Raw genomic sequence first — 17,603 nt, 5'->3', positions numbered from 1 at the left:
CGCTGCCCGCCCCGCCTGCCGCTGGCAGCCCGGAGAGCCGCCGGTGGGGCGGGCTGGTCTCACGGGTCTGGGGTTCTCATCCCAAACACGCTGCCTGCTGCTCACCGTGCCATTATTGCCCGGAGCCGCATCTCGCGTGCACATGCAGCGTTACGGTCTTCGAAGTCGCGTTTATTTTCACTGGGAACTGAAACGAAACTCACTGGAGAGTGCCGAGATCCATCACCTTCCTACCTGGGAGCTGGATGGCACACACCAACCCGCACGGGCTATTCCGTGAAACCCAAGCGCCTTACTCGCAGTTCGAGTGTAATATTGTGCCTACAACATCCCGGCCGTATCACCCACGGTCGCTTACTCCCCTACCAGCATTACCTCAAACGAATGAGTTTGGGTCTCAGCGGTGTTCGGTGAGATCATTGATTTGCTGACACTGGCGGTAGGTTCAGAAAAGTACTTCAGTGGTTTGCACTGTGTGTCCAGGAAAAGCAAGAGGAGGAACAGCAGGCTCTTCTGAAGGAGCTCTGCTTGTTGGTGCTGAGCATATGGGCTGGGGCCCACACTAAGCACTGCGGCTATTAACACTCACTCTGCTTGTTTTACCCCCTCATTATTTTTTTCATATGGAACTAGAAGAAAAAAAGGCTGCAGGAGCAGATTGGAGGGATGAAATTCCAAGATGCGCCAAAGTCAAATAAACCGAAAAAAATCTCCTAAGGCTCTTCTGGCAACATCAAATGGAGCAGGGTGGCACCCATGGGTAGTGGTGACACAGCTACTCTGTGCTGCTGGACGTAGCACTCTTTCCTGTGAGCTTATTTGGCAGGGAGTCCATAGAAATAGTGCAGATATAAACGACTGCGATTTCCATCCCTACAACTAAAACACAATTTAAAAATAATACTTGGTCACATTAGAGCAAAAGAACGGCATTTTTGAAAATGCTGCAGCTTACAAATTAGGTCTGTATTTCCAGTAATGCCAAATACTCACAAATCTAATTTAAGTCAATGAGGAACTATAGCTCCCGCAATCAAGTCCCTCATGTCTGTGAAGCCAGAGGAATACCAAAGACAGATAAGTGATTTTTTTTCCTTAAGCCATTGTTACTGCAACCGTTATTATACAATTAAAGTTGAACACAACTGTGTTGCAAGCCAAATCTCTTCTTACAGGCACTTACAGAAGCAAGTTCAGAAGCAGCATCTGAATCCCACTCACTTCTTGTCAACATTTAGTTTTTCTTTGTAATGGGAAGCACAACCGGACAGAGGTGGTTTCGCTTAGCCTGCCCTGGAGCACCACGGGCAAAGGGCAGCCCTGGCGCTGGCTGTAACCTCCCAGGGGTAACTCATCTCCCTGGCTTCAGGGTGTGTGCTTGTGTGGGGAAGCTGTGGGGATGGCTTAGTGCTGTGGAAGTCTGCCTGATGATTGTAATGGAGAAGGTGGCCAATTCCATTCACCCAAAGGCTACAATCCTTACTTAAAATCCAGCTGTAATAAAAGGGAACTTTACCCAGGTAAGATGCTGTCAGCTGCCATCATAAGCAGTGGCGACATGATTTCGTTTTTAAAGCCACCCCTCCCTCCCACACAAATACGCTTTGAATTTAGTAAAAAAAAATCGTATCTGTATAGTGGGAACAAACACAAGGAAAAAAAGTTGAGAGAGAAGGGAGAGAACGGAGAGTGCATCTGAAAAATGATGAAAGTTTCCATGCTGCAGCCCAGTTTTCCCCTGCTGGACCCCTTATTTCACCTTCAGCATCAGGGGAAGCTGTGCAACCCCACCTAGACGCTTGTTGCCTTTTGTGTAGGGACTGTTTAACTGTTGGATTTCGCTAAGCTGCCCTAAGGCACCGTCTTTCTTCTAATCCCAGCTATTAGGGCTGGCTCAAGGCATGCCAAGGGCACAAGACTGCTGAAGCGGCCGTCCCCGTGGCAGTGCCGCCTGCTCAGCGGGCTGGCTGCAGGGCAGGGACACGCTCCCGAGCGGCCGTGGCAGCTTTCCAGCCCCCGGCAGCAGCAAGCTGATCTCTGGCCCTCTCCCTCCCCGCAGCCAGCCCTGCCGCCACCTCCTCCTTACCCCCCTTCTCCCCTTGAGCTGCAGGAGCTCTCTGGCTCCCGCTGAGCATCAGGCAGCGAAACTTGCTTTTGCCTACATCGCCTAGAAGCCTTGAGCGGGCCGTGTTGTTTATTAACAACTCTTGAGAAGAAGGATCGGAGCTCTCAGCCACAGGTTTCTGTTTAATCAGATAACACATGCATAGGTGCTATTGCTAAAAGTCCTCAGGCTCAGCAATTAGATTCCTGGAAGAAAAACTAGACCCTTAGAAGTGACAGTGAAATAACCTGTTGGGTTTTAAGAAACTGTTCCCGTCCCCAGGATGCTCCTGAATCAATGCTGTGCTGCTGCCCAAAGGAGGTGGTTTCACTCTGCCCCCCAGCTTCTCCTCATCCCCCTCCCAGCTATAGGTTTCACCCCGCCCTTCTCCGACATCAGTGCCTGGCTCTGACAGCAAAGTGTGCCAGCAAAACCTCCTAACCCAGCAAAACCGGAGGGGGCAAGCGGCCTCTTTCCTCTTGCCTTGGCAGCAGCCTGTTAGCCCGACCCCGGCTTTGTGAAACTGCAGCCTGAAGCCTTCCTCACCTTTTCTTTCAGCTACAACGGTTACTGACGGATTCAGCCACCCGTGTGGCTCAAGGTCCGCCTGGGAGACGGCGTTTTCAGCGGCAGTCAAGGACTGCTGCATGGAGCAGCTGTTGAAGGAACCTTCCAGAGGAGAAGTGGCCCAGAGCACCCCATCGGCCTCAGACCGTCACCTTTGAGCCTCTGGGTTACAGACATACTCTAGATTCAACCTCTTTGCAAGAGCAGCAAGAGCCAGACAATTCAGCACCGTTGTACTGACCTCAGAAAGGGGAACCAGGTAAAAGAACCGTGTTAGAAAACAGCCCCCAAGGAAGAGCCGAGAGAGTCAAATCCTCCCAGATAGACCAGAGACTGTTGGTGGCCAGCGGGCTGGAGGCACAGGACACACCTGCTTGTCAGCGAGGACTTGAGAAGGATCAGAAGGGAAAAGCTGGCGGGACCGAGCGGCAGAGAGAAAAGGTTGTTAGAAGCATGTATCCCTCTGAAAATAATCTGAAGATGTGCCCAAATGAGGAAAGTAGAAAATCTGGCAGATTAAACGTGAAAGGCACAAGAAGCAGGGTGAAGAGTGAAAGAGCAGTTTGCAAAAAGCATCAAAACAAACCGTGAATTTGTCTTTGGATGCCCTACAGGCAGGAAGCCTGTCTGTCAGAGAACCGCTGGGGTCCTTGATCAGGATCTGAAAGAAACACTTAGAGAAGATAAGGTCATATCGGAAAGGCTAATTTAATTCTTTGCTTACCCTGGAGGAAAGTAGACAGGAAAGCCAGAGTCCCTCTTTGAGGGGATGCACAAGATGGTCTGTGTGTTGGTAGAGGATGCTGGGGAACATGCAGACAAAGAACAAGAGCAGGTGGCATTCAGCAAAAGTGCAAAAGAAACTCAAGAAGAAATCACCAAATTAATTTTTAATGATGGTGCATAACCTCTCATGTAAAATATTCTTGATTACCCAAGGTCTGAAATAGAGGAAATGTGACACCAGCTCTTTTAAAAGGATTTCTTTCAGATGAGACCTCAGAAACTACTGGTTGGTAAGCCTGAAATGTGTACCAGCCACGCTAACAGAAAATGTTTTAGCAAATAATGTCAGTGAACACATTAATACATTTAACATACTAGGGAAAAGTCAACATGGGTTTTATGAACAGAAGTAAGTTATATCAAAAATCCTCTGGATATGTTTAAAGGAGTCAACAGGCCAGAAGATAGGGAGAATCTAGTTGGTATTTTCTACGTGACTTTTCATAAAAGGGCTTTCAGCAAAATCTCTTCTCAAAAGATCTTGAACAGCTATGGCACAACAGGAAAGGACCTTGCACAAACGAAAAAAAGTGATTAAAGGTGGGAATAAAGGGCTGCTTTGCGCAGCAGAGAGGAGCGATGATGGGGACTCCACAGAGTGGGGGAAACCGATCGTCTGGTCTGGTGTGAGGAATACTGCACACAGGGACCCGGAGAGTCATTTCTGCCAGGGGCAAACTGCATGCCCATGCCAAACTCCATTTCGGCTCCTCCACCAGCTCTCTTGGGCTATCAACGACACAGAGCTCTGCTGTGCTCATGCAGTGACAGCTCGTGGCTGATAACAAGTGACCTGCTCACGTGCTGCAAAAAACCCAGTGTATTTTCCTTTTGTCTAGTGACCCTACACTTTTTCCCCCAAGAGATGTGGCCAGATGTTAGGGAGGTGGTGGATTCAGCATGGGGTCATAGCTCAGGAACTATTTTCTTGTACTACTATTAAGTATAGTGCAGTGCCACAATATAGAAAAATACAGCAAGACGCAGCTATGTTTATCCCATCAGAGTCTGAAAATGTTAAGCTAATTTGAAGTGGGAACACTTTTGTTCCCTCTGTAATAGAAATGAATAAATACAGTGCGACAGGCCAAGTGGCATCAATATACATACCATTTTGCCAATAGCTTGGAAAAACAAACATTCTGAGAACAACCATTTATGTCTTCAATACAAGATAAAGTGTTGCTGTGTACACTCACACGCAAACTATCTCCTCCAGCATTGTTCGGAGCTAATCAGCACAGTTACAGTTAAGCAGACATGGCCTTACAAATTCATGTTTGGTTTGGGATTTGGTGCCTGTGGTAATCTGGCATATGTCACACTTCCTTCTCCAGCTTAATTTCTTAGCATTGTAATGGAAAGCAAATAATGATAATTCTGTTTCCCCATTTAAATTGTTTGTGCTGATTGTAGGAATAAGAAAACAAAATAAATGGTAAAAACATGCAAATCCCTACATTACAAACATGCATACTGCATCGCACCATGGGGTTTGACAGCCCTGGGCCCTGCTACAAATGCGCGAGAGCATGCTGCAAAGCAGCCTCGGGTTTGCTGAGCTTTCGCAATCCCCGTTTAAGCTCAAATACCAGCTTTTGAGCTGGTAGAGATGTTTTTAAGAGGCACAGTATCAGAATTAATACACATAAACTAACGGGAAAAAAGTAATAAAGAATGATGGGAGGAACTGGGAAAGGAGAGACAGAAAGCAAGTGGCTCATTAAAAAAAAAAAAAAAGTAAAAAGTGTGCATGTGTGACACTTCCAGGCTTCCAGAAGGACAGAGAAGTCAGAGGACAGTCCATGAAAAAGTGTCTGACAGCAGGTTGCAGGGGATGGGATGGTGCCTCAACGAGGGATAAGAAAACAGCAAAGGCTCCCAACCAGTGGGTTACGCCTGCTGGGAGCTGATGGCCGTTATCTGAGGAAGAGCTAAACCGCAAAGCTGAGGAGGGCAATACCTGGAGAATAGAGAGGAGACCCAGGGACACCAAGGCCGGGGAGGAATCCAGCAGAGAGAACCTGAAGAAGAAAAGGATAAATTTCAGGTTCTCCCACCCCCTGGAAGATGGACATTTCAAAGCAGAAAACTGTGTTCCCGCAGAATTTGGAACTGAGCTAGGTCCACATTAGGTGTCCTTGATATGAACGCCCCCAAATATGAGACATTCAGCTATTGGGGTGCTGTTCAGACTGAGCCTTGCTCTAACAAATAAGGTGGTTGTTCTTTTTTTTTTACTCTTATAGTTAAGATCTGAATGTGAAAACAGTTCCAAAAATCAGGAGCCACTTTCAAAGAAAAGATGCTGTGAGGCATTAAGTATAGGGACTGTATGGCAGATTAAAAATGTGAGTAAGCAGGGGGACTTTCCTCTCCGCTTAACACCTAGAGCTCTTGGAAAGCAGATGTGCTGCGAAAATCAGAGCTCCACTGGTTTTAGACAGAAGCAGCTTTCTGCAGAAGCATGTCTCCGGGCATTATCAACAAGTAGCAGAATTCACCATGTTGGGAGGGGAGGAATTAGTTTCTCAGAGAGGACGACCCTTCCTTCCTTGTGGACTACCCAAAAAGAGGCAGAAAAATCACAGTGACCACGCTCAATGACACCTTGTACTCAGCATTCAGAATTGAGCTTGGGTTTCTGCATTTTCAGCCCCCATCACCAGGGCCCTTCTTCCTCAGAGCTGCAAGTCCAGCCTCAGGGCTGCGACAATGTGGGCAAACGTAGAGAGTTTCAGGTGGAGGAGTTATGGGACACATTACGTGAGGGTGACAGGATACTGAGTCCGATGCCACAGACAGGATTTATATAGGTTCATAATGTTATCAGCAGCAGTGGGACAGCCTGTTTTAAAGCATATAAAGAGGAGAATGCTGACAGGTCCACAAATAAACTCGAGGTTCAAGTGATAATTTTTAAATTATCCCCAAGGAGATGGGCAAAGTTCATTCCTATCACGCATGAATGAAAAAATACTGAAGCCAGCAAGAGCTTGGGTTCCGACTGCAGTTGAGTTTGAGGCTGTGCATCTTACCCATGTGTGACATTTTCCACTGAGATGGATTCTGAGCAAAGGCATGAAGTATATTCCTGAATGTACTTGTTTTGCTTAAACTGAAAATAAATGCACACTTCTATGTCCTGTTTTTTCTCTTGAAAACAAGAAGTAGCCAGGACAGACACAATGTACTCCCGAAAGTTCCAATTTATACCAACAAGAACAAGCACAGCGGTCATCACCTCTGCAAAGGCTCGTTAAAGGAGTTATTTCCCCTCACAGGACTTGTCAATCTGATTTCACAGACAAGGAAAGTAATTATTAGGATATTTATGTTAATTTTATTTTCCCACCACAAACTAACCCCTGGAGTTACAGTCATCCAAAACACATTGTGTGATCTGGCAGCACTCCAAACCCCGCTGACTTCCCTCCCGTAATTAGTACCTTTTACTTCATTGTATCCACTCAGTCTTTGTACCTTGAGTCTCCGTGAAACCTCAGGTGCTTATTTTTAATGAGTACAGCAATGGAGAAAATATATTCCTGACAGGAGTTATGAAGAGAGACATCAGCAACTTCTGAAAGTGCAAGCTATACATTTGGTGGTGGCTAGAGTAAGTCAAGTGGATCTACTTGCGCTCTGTTTATTACGCTGTATAAAATAGTTACGCTTTATGCAGGCAGTTTTCTGTAATAACTGTTTGTTAGAGACTACCCTGTAATAGCATGAACAGAAGAACTATAGCTTAAATATTTGGCCTGAAGCAGAAACCTGTGCTATTACTGATGTGCATTGTTGTTAGAATTACCTGCATATTGAATTATATTAACAAGGGCTATTAAGTGAGGTGGTCTCAAGACCATCTGATTCAAGCAAGAAATAACTTCCCCCTAATAAAAAAGACAAGAAGAACAGCAGTCTTTCTGACCCAAGTCTGCCAGGTGTGCAGTTTACAGAAAATGTTTCATGCTGCAAGTGATCATGGCTTACTTGAGCTTACGGAGAATGGCTGGGCTTTGGCTGCAGCCCTCCAACAGCGCCATTCTCACATGTGTGTGGAGGCACTGCTAGGAGATCTAACCTGTTTGAGAGGAGACAACTCAAGTTATTCACTCCTTAGCAGCACCACAAGACTCCCTGTGCATGGTCAGCTGGGTCCTTTTGCCCTCTGATCACAGCTGACGAAACCGATCTCTGCTACCCCAACAGTCAGACAGGAACAGGCTAATACCAGAGCAATACCAAGAGTGGATCTGCAAGTGATATCACAGGCATGAATGAAATGTTAAAAGCTGAAAAAGGAAAAAAAGGCCTCTGGAAAAACTTGCCCATAGCCTCCAGGAGATTGTTCTTGAGTTTCAAAGGAAGCAGTGTTAGAAGACTCACCTTTATCCAGTGTGGTCTTTGTGGCTGCAGTCCCCTGCCAGACACCCGCATGATCTCAGATGCTTCCAACCTAAACATTGGAAGGATAGCAGCACATGAGAGAGAAAAGAGTGAACAGAAGTAGATAATACATAAAAAGTAAGTTAAGAAAATCAAATAATAAAATGAAAACTGAACTCGTGTGCTGAACTTCTTTCCCCCCAAAAGGCAGCCAGGCCTTCCTGTTAAACTGGTTAGCCAGAAGGAATGACTAATTCCAGCTGGGCATCTCTCAGGGCTCTGAAATGGTTAAGAAATAATGCTGCTGTTGTCAAAATGACAGAATTGGCAGGAAGGGGGAAAAGTTTAATTTCAGATGACAGCAGTAATGAAGAAAATGAGTGTCAATGCACAAGTTACTGAGCACAGTGCTCCACAGTAATTAAGGAAAACAGACAACATAGCTGTCTAGTACACAGATGTGTAAAACGGCTCCAGCCCCATAGAGTGGAGGATCCCGGTCACTTGGCCACAAAGACAGAGAAAAGGAGAAATGAAGATGTGAAATTATGCACGGTTTGCCATTTCCTTTCCTACACTGGGGTCAGGCCAACCACACTCTGCTACAGACGTCAATGCCAGCTGGAGCTGGTTGAGTTACAAAGTACACAAACAAATATAAAAATATTTACCTGAATATGAAGAGCACAGACTTCAGCTGGCCAAAGCATGCAGAATGCTCCTACTCCTGATGGCGAGGGTTTCCCCAGACAGCAGAGCTTTGTGACGGTGCCTGTAAATATGCGCAGTGTTCTTGAAGTTGTACAAAAGCTTTTCCAGTAAAAATTGTAATCCAGAGTATGCCATTAACAGTCATTGCAGCTTAACTGACAAAAAGGGTATCTTATTAGCAACTAACGAGACTAGCTCTAGTAACTCTTGAAAGGAGGGAGAAAAAGATGAGAAAGGGAGAGAAACATGCCCATGTACAATTTGTGATCTTTAATGGAAATTACTTACATCAGTTTAAATTAATTACAAATAGCTTTTACCCTATGATATATTAAAACTGCAAGAGAGCTTTCTAAGCACAGTCAGCTATCTGGTTACTAGAACACATCATTTCTTGGTTGTCTGTTTTGCTTTAGTATTTAATATCCAGCATTAAGTGAAAAAGCAATACAATTCTGTCACATCTTTGGAGACTGTGTTCACAGCTGAGCAGTAAGTGAATATGTCCTAAAAATACCATGAACTGGACACATTTCAGGCTACCTGTCAAAACGATAAACTTTCCATTTAAAAGCCATGTACAGCTGAAGTAGCACATTCGTCTTTCTTTCCTTCTGCAGACACAAGAATGACAAAGCTGAAGTTTTATGTACTGAGATCCTGCACTCAGTAAAGGCGATGGCACAATTCCCACCGCAGCCAGAGTTTCTTGTCACCGAGTACTTGCTGTCTATAGACTGAGCCATTATGGCAGCGAAGTATATGTGGAAACACCATACGTGTTCATACTTTCCTAGAAATTAATCATTTGGGTTCACACGGGAGAACCATAAATCATGATTCTCCTAAATGAGGAATCTAGCAAGTAATAAGCTGGAAAAAATATTATAAATAATCAAGCCTGCCGGAATTCGGAAACCTGACTCCAAATCAGTAGAGAATGAGGACTTAAATCCAAAAAATAGTGCCTAAAATTGCTGATGCCAAGATCACAAATCTTTGAGAATCCAAAGCCCACTTTCTAATTTCTGCATCTGTTTACTAAGTTGTGTTGTACTGTGGGTTGTGTTCTGCTAAAAATTACCCCCATGTGCATTGATCTGTGTAGGAGTTAGTTCACCGTGGTGTCCCATCATAACACCTTTGCCACAAGTACCACAATGGACTATCACATGACCAACGCAGCTGGAAGGAAAATTGTGTTGTAGCTGCTGGACACAGAAAAAAACCCTGTGTATTCTTTAGCCAGCAAAATAGAGGGTACCTCATGCTACCATATGTTATCTCCTCAGGTGCTGGCCCAACAAAAATTGGAAGGGAAAGAACTACTGACTGACACAGTGGCTTTGTCTTCGGCTGGATTATGATCACAGGCTGAGATCCCTATCTGCTAAATTAGCTTATCTTTAAAATAACTGCATAAAAGGGAATAAACATAATCTGAAGAGCTGTGAGAAGTATTGACTTGTTGCTGTCACTGAACTTAGCAAGTTAAAGCTGAGAACATTATTCCCTACAAATCCAAAATTACTTGACCAAAATTCTAGACCCGATGGAGTTTAATGATGCCTCATTCTTTTAAATTAGCTTTCCAATTTAGGAAAAGAAAAGATGGGGATATGCAGAGTAATGAAAGTAAAACATAACCTAAAAATAGAGAGGATACATATGATCAAATAAAAAAATCAGGGAAGGGAACATTTTACCAAATGAGAAAGTCCACAGAGGATTTGCAGAGCATCTCTCCTCCTTGTATTGAAAAAGTGATGGAAGAAACCTTTATTCATTTATGCCTTGGGCAAATGTTTTGGTTTTTTTGTCATTGTTTTCTCTGAAAGACCTCCTTCAGCCGTAACAGAAACTTCAGCCACCTCAATGTACGCAGCCCTTAATAGCCGTGGTTTGTGCAGAGCTGTCACCGAAGTCTTCAGCTCCTCAACACCAGCAGGCCAGAGCTGGCAGCACTGGGGAGTACAATGCCTGAAAACAGCTGAGAAGAAATGAGCCCTCACAGTGCTCATTTCAAATCAGAAACTTGACTTCTCAAATCAGAAGTCAGAGAGGTCTGCCTTTGTAGGGAATCATAGCTAAAATAAGGTAGAGAAGGGACTGACAGTATTCCCAAGAAAACATGAGAATATATTCATTTTCTTATACTGTACAGGTGCATTTGTCACCCATTGCTGCCACCCAAGCACCTTAATGTCTGAGACAATTACACAAATGATCGATGGCTGTAAATGAACTCTGGAAATATTGACGTTTTATTGGCCAGTGAAGCATTTAACCTTCAAGATGATACAGCTTCACCACCGTCTGCAAACGCTGGAGTACTGAGTACAAGCAGGAGACTGACTTCGCAAACATTTCAACAGAACCAGGCTGCCTCCAGCCTGCAGCCGGTCTGTCTCCTTGTGTCTGACAATAATGCTGTCCCTAGGATTTTCTGCCGTAGTTTTAACCTATTCAATATTTGGCATAAAATTTAGTGCAGCAAAAATGTCCAAATTACAAACCTTAGGTTCTCCTTATAGACAGAAACAGAGAGTCTTTGCTCACTGTACCAGACTGTCAGCCTGGGCTAGAAATCGTGTTGGTTCTGTAACAGCAAAATCAGAGTCCTTATCAGCAAAGTCTCTCTAGACCAGGAGGTTCAATCTATATCCCAAATCTAAGCAGGCTGTTTCTTTTTTGTAATTTTAACTTTTATATCAGTTTCACTCCTGTATGCTTGAACTACTAAAATTATAAATGGATAAGTATTAATTCTCTATAAAGATAGATGCACACACATAGACACAAATACATTTTCACAAAGCATCCTCATATATAAACTTCACATCTAGATGAAGCGTGTAAGTGTGGTGGCAGTTTGTGCTTGATAGGTTTGTAGATAGCGTAAAAGCAAATTCCCTCTCACTCTGGCATGAATGTTCTCTAAGACACTGTTCTATACCTGTAAGAAACAATAAACTGGAGGGAACTAAGAGATGAATTCATATTTTATTTTAAAACCAAGTAGAACATAAAATGAGCATTTCCCCCAGAAGAGCTCTCTTGATTTTAACTAATCCACTACAGTAAAAGAAAGGAGTATGTTAAAGCGAGTTCTGTGGGAGCTTTTTATATCCGGCAGAGTTTCTCCAGAGCCCCAGGAACGGCAGGATAGCACATCTGGAAGATGCAAGAACAAAGCAGGATGTTTAGTATCATTTTCCTTGCTTGCAGAAGGGAAGAGCACTGCAGGCCCTCTGCATACACCAACGCAGCTCCGCAGCACTCGTTTACTGTATTTACTTGAAAAATTAAAAGAAATGGGATTTAAAGGAGACTCCATATGATCCTGCTCTAGAGTGCTTTTTGCAGAGAATTCCCTCAGGGCAATATCCCGGAGCACTGTTTTCTACACAGGTACGGATTCAGTCCTGCAGGAACCATTCCCTGCCATGTCCCAAAGTCTGAGGATTTTCCAGCAGTATTAGGTACCGTAAACATAAGTTTCTCTGTTGACTACAGTCAACTCCAGCTTTTGTGGTCATAAAATCTCTTCTAGATCTGGTATTTTAGAAATCAAACTTTGACATAGGTAATATTGATGAGGTATGTAGTACGGCATGTTACAGAAGAGATCTGAGCTCTAGCTACATACAGGACCTGCTTCTTATTCCTTAATTAAATCGATGAGAAGGGAAACTTACTTTCCTCCCCTGAGTTCATGGGAAAGAGACTCTCACCCTTGGAGAAGATAGGAAATAAAAAGATGAAGTCCCAAACTAGAGCTTGTTTCTGCACATTGCTGTTCCTGAAGCTGGCAGTGTGGCTCTGTGGGAATAACCCAAGCCTCTTACTTAGCAAAACGGTTGCAAGGTCAGGAGTAGGCCTTCTGTCCAAATTGCTGCAGGTAAACTTTGCCAGCTTCTTTACTTCCATTGAGAGATTCAGATAAATTCTGCCAAGACAACTCACCAGACTGATCCTGCTCCTCCCACAGTGTGTTATCTTGATTCTACATTTCATATGTAGGTTTTCATTTGCATTATTATTCTAAAAACAAGACAACTTTGCTTGCAGTCAGCAATGACATTTCCATCCTGCCATTTCAGTTACCCACTAGCAAAACAAAGATGATGATTCTGATGTGGGAACCTCAGCTAGGGGCTCTCCCACATAAGGTTTTTAAAGCAAAGTGGCCTAAGTTGTCTTATTTTGGCAGACACATAATACTAGCATCAAAAAACAACCTATACCTAACAATCCAAGCCCTAGGAGATCCAGCATGAAGCAGCACGAAGCAGCCTTCCCTTCTGCTCTAACTCTGACACCAGTCCTAATTAAACCTGAGTGGTGCTGAACAGAGCCAAGTTTAAATATAAACCATTGTAGAACCAGCAACTCTTTCAGCTTGCAAGAAGCCTTGAGAGATCTCCAGTCCTCCTGCTTTCAGAGCAGGGCGAACACTGATTTCAGACCATGTTCCTCAGCGCTTTGTCCAGACGAGAGCTGAAGACCTCCAAGGTCAGTGATGTCTTTGGAGTGCTGTGGGCTTCTGCTCCTGTGATTAATTATCCTCTAAATGAAAACTATTTTTCCTTATTGCTGGTCCTTTGCTTCAATTTGAGGTCACTGTCTCTTATTCTTCTGCTGTGCACCTCAGTAGCCTGGCTCTTCCTCATTGGTGCCAGAAAGTGGATATCGGGTCCCCTCTAAGCAAGTCCAGTTCCCTCGGCTGCCTCTTCTAATTTCCTTGCCATCTCGTTTGTCCTCCAGTGGCCTTGCTTCCGTTCATCAGCATCTCCCTGATGCTCCCTTCATCCAAACCTGGATGAGGTGCTACAGAAAACTAAGAAGAGTGCAAGGACATACAGAAGCCAGGAGAAATGCAACCAATCCAAACCTTAAGTATCACATACTACAGCTGCTAAAACCAGCATCATTTCACCAATACATCCCACAGCCAGAGTGCTTGCAACTGGTGTAAACGGCCCTACTTTTTTCCTGGTCTCACACAGTCATGCACCTCATCTCTGCCCTAAAAGGCAGCCTTGTTTTGACTCTGGTAATGAATCTGAAACCACACTATGGAGGTGCTTATGTGCTCCAGCAGATCCCTGAGAAAACAACAAAAGAAATTACTGATGATGAAGGCAGGCATTTGACTGCCTCCCAAAGAGAATAATATCCACAAGAGCATCAAGATGCACTCAGCTACTTCCAGCTACATGGGATGAAAATACTAATGACAAAATTTCCTCCTAAACATGTCATTTGCCCTTATTAGTTGCTTAAGATTCATCTCTATTCCCCTACTACCAGAGATAATTATTGGGGAACCTATCTATAGTTCCAGTTCAGGAATCTCAATTGGCAGTAGATTAAGTTGGAGGTGGAGAGAAGAAGTAAGTGAGGGCATTTTTCTTGTATCTTACAAAATCACTACCTTTCCTTACAACTGGGTATGTCACCACTCCAGCAACTGATATATCTGAATTACAGGGGATCCAATTATTTAAATTTTATGCCACTTTTCTTGAGGAGCTCTGTATAGTCCATCAGCAGATACAGGTTTTCTTTATGCACTGGTTGCTCTGTATACTGGGTCACCTTATGAATAGCAATCGTAATCTGTGGTTTTTACTCTGAGCATTTTACCAGTGATAGTTTTAGGTATTAGCAATCTGATCAGAAAGTAACAAAGCAGCTCAGAAAGCCTAGGTCTCCCCAACCCCCTCAGCTCAAAGAGAAGTGTGAGCTGACAGGGGTTTGAGCTGGTCCCTATTTAGCAAGTATCACATTATAGTGCGATAATCATTTTCCCCTTGCTCTCTGTGAAGTGGGAAGTGAAGTTACCATCATTCTCTTAACAATGTGAAAGATTAAGGACTCCATTTCCAAATCGCTGCAATAAAACACAATTGGCAGGCAGGGTGAGGATGAGAATAAAAAAAACAAACCCAGTGCAAGTAGCAGGCTGAAGGAGAAAATTGCACTTTTTAAGCAAGGCATGGGGCTTGGCTGTGTGTTTTCCTTGGAAGAATTGTAGGAACTGTCTCCTAAGGCAATCAGGAGCGGTTAAGGTGACAGGTAAGTTCTGCAGAGCCAAACCTGAGTTACAACTGCTCTGCAAGAAGGGGCTGAGGAGGGGGAGTGCGATTTCACTCCCCTTTCACACACCAAGCAGCTCCTTCTCACTGCTTTAGTTAAACTATAAATAAAAGTGTCCTGTTGTCATCTCCTCCAATCCACCCCCTCTGTTCTTCTTAGGGATGGCTCTGTATCCCCCATGGAAGAGCAAGAACCCATGGGAAACTCACAGGGGCCTCGCGCTGCGGACGTTCAGGTAGCAGGGACCCCTCTGGGTCCCCTCCCCAGGTCAGACATGCTTCAAGGTCCTTGTGATGGAGGCTTGGAAACCAGGCACCTTCCCTGGGCCCCATATGGTTGGCTTTTAATAGCAGGAGTTAGGAAGTCCACTCGTCCATTAATACATTGACTATTGGAGAAGTGCTTGAGTGTGGCTTGGCTTATCTTATCTTCCCTAATAGAGCACACAATGTGCAATGCTTTCAGATCTGGGTGCAGTCTGCACCAAACACAAGTGATAAGGCAAAGCCGGAGCAAAGAGATCATTCAGCTAAGGACTGGCCTGCATGCATCTCAAACAAACCTTCATTTGGGGACTTTTTTAAAAAAACAAACATTTTTCTTTAAAAAAGAAGACTTTTTTTCTTAAAAAAAAAAAAGAAAAAAAAATCAGGGTTTATATAGCTATAGTGTATATGCATGTACTGTTGTACTTTACATTTTCACTTGCCTCAAACTCCAGGTTTTTACCTGGGCCAGCAGGAAAATGTTCTTCTCGAGACACCTCTGACTCAGTCAGAAGCCCCTGCCTAACCCGAAGTGCGTTGCCCTCAGAGCTGCAAGAAGCAGGATCACTTGGTAAAGTACCAGTCAAATGGAGCTACAGATGCTCCAATGGCTTCCAGGCCTTAAATATCGTGGTAATATCAGGGAAATGGCAGAGACAAAGACTAATGTGCTTTCTTTTGTCCCCATTCGGCTTCTCATTCGCTAGCTTGTCTGTATGTAGAATACAAACCCTTCCAGGCATAGGCTCTGCATTCCCACACAGTGTGTAATACAGTGGGACCCTAACTCATGCCTACAGACGTTTCCCTAATATATTTGTATTATACAACATGGCATCGTGGGGGTTATTGACTTTTGCATTTGTGTTTTTAACGCAGGAATTTGGAAAAGGGCTCATAAAAGACCGGAACTACCTCGTAATGCATTTTAAAACCAGTTTCCATTTTACAAATCTCCATCCTCCATGCGCTTGGAGAACATAAGGGAGTTCAGATGAGAACTGGAACCTTTCAGGTTCCCTTCCCTCCCAATAGATGCTGAACAATTTAACTCCTTTTTTTTTTTTCTAGATGGCTGCATCTGCTCAGCACAGGGTTGATTTATACTGGACATTAGAGCACCGTGCTCAGGAGCTTGCTAATCTTTCAAAAACACTTTAGCGCGTCAGCTCTATCTGGTGCTCTGTGAGTTTGTGCATATGTATTTTATATATATATACACACATCATATACACACTTATATATATAATATGTATTATATATAATATATATGCACACACAGAGCACCAGACACATACATACATATGTATATATTTTTATGTGTATATATGTGTGTATATATATGTATATGTATTTATGTGTATATATATTTTTTTTTATATATATACACACATACATATGCACTTTTTTTCCCCTTGTGAGAAGGCAATACTTTTCACGTAAGCTGAAACAATCTTTTCAGTTAATGTGGGCAAATGAGTGGGCAGTGAACTACATCTGTAACACATCCTAAATATTTCACTAAGGCAGAGATCTTTCAGGACAATATTTAAGAGGCACCGGGTGGGTCCCAGAAACACTCAAGGGTTGGTATATGGTCCAAATATTAAAGTTTCACATTTCACCTCAAACAAAACTCAGATTTCTGGTCAAGTGAAGAAGTTAGAAATCAAAGAAGTGTGCCACGCTACAGCTGGTACCCCAGCACAGAGAACTCAGTAGCTCCTAAATGCCACTGAAGTCAACACGAAGACATAATGCTTCCGGGAGTTTGAGATTATGTAAAAAACAACATTAAATGAAAAAAAAAAAAAGAAAAAAAAGAAAATGAGAGATCCATTCTTTAGTCTTTTCTAATTAGCTATGCGATGCAGTTCTAGGGTTCATTTTTAAACATCAGAAAGATTTGTTGATTATAGATTGTCTTCTTTTTTCTTTTTTTTTTTCTTTTTTTGTTTTTAGTTTTAAACTCTTTGAGCTCTTGTTGTAAGTCAGTGTGACAGTGTCTCATATCAGTAATAGTCTGACTCTGAAGAGTCCATAGCATAGATCGAATGATTGGGATAACAGCTCAGGATATGGGAACAGACAGGTTTGACTTTTTATCATTCTAAAGCCTTCCTTCTCTAGTCAAGGGCGAGAATTTTGGCTTAGCTCTACAGAGGTATTTGGATGCCTTATTCCTATTTAAGTATCTAACACTTATTACATAGGAGCTACATATGCAAACACCTCCACAAATCTGGGATTGAATATTTGAGCTTTACACCTCTCCATCTGTGAAACAGGGGTAACGGTACTTCTGGAAAGTATAGTTAATTTTGTATAAGCTTAGTTTTACTGGAAAATCAATCCTTTAGAGTTAATCCAGTGCTTCACTAGTTAAACAGAAACAAAGGCAAAAGCAAAAGTTTATCCAAACACCCCTCTGTTCAGCTTCATTCATCCCCCCCGCCCCAGTTTGGCCTCTAAGACTCAGTCTATCCCAGCCACCCCAGAAAGAGGATATTTCACAGAGGAGTCCACTTCTGTAGGGACACTCAAAACCGAAGACAAACCCATTAAAGGCATGAAGTCAGGGTGCAGAAGTGAAAGCACGCTGAATTCCCATGTGACCCCTCTCAGAGCGAGCACTACTCCTGAATCGCAATCCTCCTTTCAGGAGGATTAACATG

This window comes from Haliaeetus leucocephalus, unplaced genomic scaffold (assembly GCF_000737465.1).
Source record: "Haliaeetus leucocephalus isolate CR32 unplaced genomic scaffold, Haliaeetus_leucocephalus-4.0 Scaffold984, whole genome shotgun sequence".
Lineage (NCBI taxonomy): Eukaryota > Metazoa > Chordata > Aves > Accipitriformes > Accipitridae > Haliaeetus > Haliaeetus leucocephalus.
The sequence above is the reverse complement of the archived record's forward strand: the minus strand, read 5'-3'. Positions refer to the sequence as shown.